General features: G+C 52.9%; 1 long non-coding RNA gene across 1 annotated transcript; it reads left to right on the top strand.

Annotated features, from left to right (window-relative positions):
* Window positions 1-406: 406 nt before the first annotated feature.
* On the top strand, window positions 407-1,398 carry LOC127328093 (uncharacterized). Its single transcript, XR_007868963.1, has 3 exons — window positions 407-509; window positions 681-835; window positions 944-1,398. It is a non-coding gene; the product is annotated as an uncharacterized lncRNA (long non-coding RNA).
* The last annotated feature ends 3,846 nt before the right edge of the window (window positions 1,399-5,244 follow it).

Below are 5,244 nucleotides of genomic sequence, written 5' to 3'. Positions count from 1 at the left end.
GCGCCTTGGGAGGAGCCGGCGTCGCTCCTCGGCAACCGCCGGTGATGAGAGCGCCGCCTGGGTTCGCTGGAGCACGGAGCCACCGATCCTTCCCAGGCCGTGTCGAAGAAGCGCCGCCATCGTCGCTTCGAAATCCGGTAGGTTTTTGTGCGTAGTCTTCCTCCTTGGGTTTGGGTTCCTCGCTCGCCTGCCTTGTGCCTCAAGACTGCAAGCCACGAGACGGACCCCTGGATGATCCTGCCGGGGTGTGTTTATTGGGCTCTCTAGCGAGCAGGCCGGCCCATCCATTTTCTGAGAGCACGGGTCCAGTTACATATCGTGCATATGATCCTGAGGCCCCAGTGCCCAGCGGTCGACTGCTGCAAGAGGAGGCTCCCTAATCCCTGACAATTTTTAGGCAGCGACGGACGATCGATGGCGGGGCGCTTCTTCGACATGGGGCGGCAAGGAGGCTCGGTGTGGTTCCGTGGTCCAGCGAGCTCGGCCCAAGGCTCATGCACACCGAGGAGGTATCTGTATCTTAACCAGAATCATAATCTTTTCTGGAGTAACTCGCATAATACTGGCAAACTCATTCGCACCATGCGCGCCATCCGTATCCAAACCTCAGTCCGTGGTATTCTTCTTACTATCAGCACTCGATTAATTAATGGTCGTTGTCTACGCGCGTGTGTATCCAGCAAACCCATCACGAAATTATGCGTGAGGTCCAGCAGAAGAAGGAAGAACTCTACGATTTGATCCGGGAGGAGGAGGCTAGGACTAGTACCTGGGACAACTCTTTGCTACTCGAGCGTCTTTCTGAAGATGTCAACCCAAGATATGACCGTCGATGGTATGATATCAAATAAAAACACTTGTCTATTTCTTCTTCCTGTAATTCATGTCACATCAGTAGATATGTATATGTATATATATATAGTCTGACTTTCCCTACCTACAGGCACGAACTACAGGTCACGAGACGGCATATTGCCTGGTTCAAGCTAGCAAGGTTGTATGTATTATTACTCACGGCCCTTCAATTCTATATACCTCACAAACGTTATAGCGACGCGAAGAGCTCAGGCCATGATGATACAACAAGAACATGAAGCAAGAGAAGTGGAGACAGGACCTCACTTGATGGAGAACTAGTCTTGACGCAAGAAGGAACAAAAACATCTTGTTTGATGGAGAAGCTGACGCTTCCTCTTCAGATGGCGATGAATTCATATGGTGCTTCATCCATCTTCAGTCCAAACAGAACAGATAAATAGACAGTGAGGGAGGAGGAAGCCATATGGTTTATAGACTATTTGTAACAATTTACTCTTTTTTGCTGAAAGTTTTGGTTTGGAGCTTGGGTCAATAATGCAGGTTCACAAGAGTATTTCAGCACAGTTTTGCATGTGTATACACCAGCACATATTTACTTTTTAATTGAAAGCTCTGGCACAGGAACGCATGCTGATGCTGATGATCTTCTGGCATGTAGACAATGCCATTACTGTTGCTTGGTAAAAACGACTTTAATCAATATATATACCTAGCCTATGCAGTTTAGCAAAAAGGAAACAATTGTTCTTGTGTATTTTCCCAGATTGTCATGCTGGTTTCTGCATACATATACAACCAACCATTCATCAAGCCCCGCAAATTCTCCGTTGACGCAATCATGGATGAGGTCCGCATCTCACCTTGCTGATTTCTATTCGATTCAAATATAATCTTGTGTGTTCTGGTTCTCATCCATCCATGTCCGACTTTCTTGCCAACATTCAGATCATAAGAAACCTGACGTAGGAGGAGAATAAGACATTGTACTAGCAAGTATGAGAGATCATTCAACAAAGGCAACTTGTGCAAAGCTGAGAAACCGTTTACTTGCTGGTTGTACATGTATGAATTTACTTAGGGCATCTCCAGCGGCGCGACGCAAATGGTCGCTGAGCGACCGTTTTCGTCCGCCGTGACCGAAAATGCGTCTGGGCCCTGCTCCAGCGGGGCGACGCAAAGTGACCGGCCCGTCCGCGGAGACGCAAACCTGGCCCAAATATGCGCCAGGTTTGCGTCTCCGCGGACCCTCGGCGGTCGCGCCGAGTGACCGCCGAAAAAGACGTAGGACCCGCGCGTCAGTGGCAGCGAGGCCGATATAATTCCCGCCACTGGCCATTCCCCGCGCGAAAAAGCAAACTAGACCGGCGCGAAACATTCCAGAAGCGATGGACGTCCTCGCCGCCGCAGCCACCGCCATGGATGCGGATCAAACCCTCGCCGCCGCACCCGCCGCCGCCCCACACTCCCCCGTAGCCACGACCGTAGCCACAATGGAGGGTCCGCCGGAAGCAAAGCGGGCCGGCACCGGCGGCGGCCGGGAGACAAAGGCGAAGGCTGCAAAGAAGGTGCTCTCCCCGGAGGAGAAAGTGATCGAGGCCGCGAAACGTCGCTGCCGGCGCAGGAACCAGAAGATGAAGATTTCCGCGGCCGCCAACCAGCAGGCGTGGCAGATGCAGATCAAAGCCGGCGTCGCGCAAGTAGCCCTCCATCCGACCTTGGCGGAGGGATACATGCTCGTCAAGAGAGAGGGGATCGCCGGCGTCGCTCCTCCGTCCTCGTCGGTCAGCTCGGTAAGTTCCCAGCTGCGTCCTAGAACTCCCGCTCCCTTGCAGGGCCACCCGGCGTCGCGGTTCGCGTTCGGCCTGCCGCCGGTGGAGTTGACCGGGGCGGCGGAGCAGTTCAACGGGGCGGCTGTTCCCGACCTCAACCGGACTCCTAGAAGCGGTGACTCCAGCTCGGGCGCGACACAGCAGACGCGCCAGCTGCCGGAGGAGAGCATGCCACAGCCCCGCACCCTGTTCGACGAAATGGCGCCGGCTGCCCCGACGATGGACGACCCGGTACGTGAGCTCTCTCAATGTGTGTGTTCGCCGTGTTTCATGTGTCTGACGTCCGGTGATTCGTAGGAGTATTGGAAGGGCCGCCGTGAGGCTGACATCCAGGAAATTATCTTCGGCGGCGGCTTCGTTCGCGGTGATCCGGCCGGGACCCCGCTGGATGACTGGGAGCCAACGGCAGATGAACGCGCGGAGGACATCGAAACCGCACGCCTGTTCGCCACCCAGCAGACGCAGCCAAAACCCGTGTCGGTGGACGACTTCGACGACGCGCCAACAAAGCTTGCGAAGAAGAAGGGGGAGAGCCACAGGACACAAGGCTTCGTCGACGAGGAGGACAAGTGCTTGTGCGAAGCATGGCTTGCATCGAGCAATGATTGCATTAATGGCGCACAGCAAAAGGGCAAGGTCTATTGGGCCAAGGTCTCGCAGCAGTACAACGAGACCAGGCGGCACCCGCCCTACAATATCACAAGCCCTCGGACGTTAGAGTCCCTCCGAAAAAGATGGAACTACATCAAGCAAGAGACAGCCAAGTTTTGCTCGGCGGTCGAACATGCTATTAACAACCCCGTAAGCGGCGTTGGCATCATGATAGTGGTAAACACGATAGAACCATCATCATTCAATACTATGTGCATCATTGTATGTACATCATTGGCGGCTATGAATGCAGGTATCCCGCGCCTTGGAGAAGTTCAGGGCGACTCATAAGAAGGGCTTCCATATGGTCCATTGCTGGGACGTGCTCAAGAACGCCAACAAGTGGATGACAAGCTATGCGGCCTACAACGAAGCTGTGAGGAATGGGACAGCGATCAACCTCGACGGCGAGGACGACGATCAAGGCCGTCCAGCCCTTCCACCTCGTCCACGAGGCCACAAGGCTACCAAGGCCGATCTACAGCGGGAGGCGCAGGCCCTTGCGTTCACCATGAGCATGGAGAAGATGATGGCCGACAATCATGCCGCCATGGCTGCTAGGGACGAGAAGAGGCGTCTGGAAAAAGAGGCCGCAGCTGCCATCTACCACAACCTCGCCAAAGAGGTAATTGAGGTCCAAAAGGCAGACGCCGAGGCCAAATTGCTTGACGCCGAGGCTAGGAGGATGGACGCCAAGGCCAAGATCCTTGGGGAGGACACTAGGATCATGCTAGCCGACTTGAGCAGCATCGATGACGACACCAGGGCCTGGTTCATGAAGAGGCGCGCCGAAATCCGCGCGCGAGACGCCTGATCGCCGGCGCCATGCGCCCAGCACCTTGGCCTCCTTTTGGACATTTTTATTGCTGCACAGACCTTGTTGTGCCCCTTTTGGTCTCCACTTTGCGCAGTCCGATATGCAAAGTGGGGTGAACTTGTTTCAGCCCTCAAAATGCGGCTGTAAATTTGGTGCAAAAGTTTATGCGTGCTTCTATTTTTTGAATTCTGGCCTGCGCCCAAAATGCGTCGCCCCGCTGGAGCCAGCCCCAGACGCAAACGGACACGCGACCATTTCCGCGTCCGCCTCGCGACGGAAACGGACGCCCGCGGACATTTTGGGTGTCCGAAATGCGTCGCGCCGCTGGAGATGCCCTTATATATATGCGCTCGGGTGTGGTTCACCGTTTAGGATGTAACTCTAGATTCATCTATACATACAACCTCATGGACACAGTTTCTATGTACCACTAGCACACTGATTATAGAATTGATGCACTAACCAACTAAATCAAAAATCTGAATTGATGAAAAGGGTATGGGTAACATATTTATTTCAACACTCCCTTTAAAGTTTGGTTCGATGGAGGCTGCAGATTTTTATCATGGAAAAAAATAGCGAGCTATTTCGGCGCTAATAGCACGCTATAGCGTTTCTGGACATGCCACACTACATCATTTCGACGCTATCCTGATAAGTATTCAACATTCAGTAACCTAGTGAGTGACCCCAATGGAGCAACGAGTGTTGCTGCTTGATGGACCCCAGACTCTTTCGATCAACCTATTCTATTGGATCTAACATCAGTGTTTGCTAAATCTACAATTCTAGATGTAGTTCAGATTGGCAATCCTCTCATAATCTCGGATAGGACCATAAGTCATAACCTGATAGGACGCTCGCCTAACTGCTCTTTTGTGAAGGACGAGGATCCATACCTTAATCACAGCTATGAGTGTTGTTACTTGATGGAGCAAACTCTTTCGATCGACCTATTCTATTAGATCTAACATCAGTGCAGTGTTTGCTAAATCTACCGTACATGATGTTCGGTAATGGCAGGGCAGAATGTAGGGGAGGGGACAATGCTTTACCCCGCCTATGCGCATGAGGGAGAGTAGCCAAGGTCGGAGAAGAAGAAGAGCTTGCCCTAGATCCTAGGCTGCA

The sequence above is a fragment of the Lolium perenne genome, chromosome 1, assembly GCF_019359855.2.
Source record: "Lolium perenne isolate Kyuss_39 chromosome 1, Kyuss_2.0, whole genome shotgun sequence".
NCBI classification, from domain to species: Eukaryota; Viridiplantae; Streptophyta; class Magnoliopsida; order Poales; family Poaceae; genus Lolium; species Lolium perenne.
This window is presented reverse-complemented; position numbering and strand designations above follow the sequence as displayed.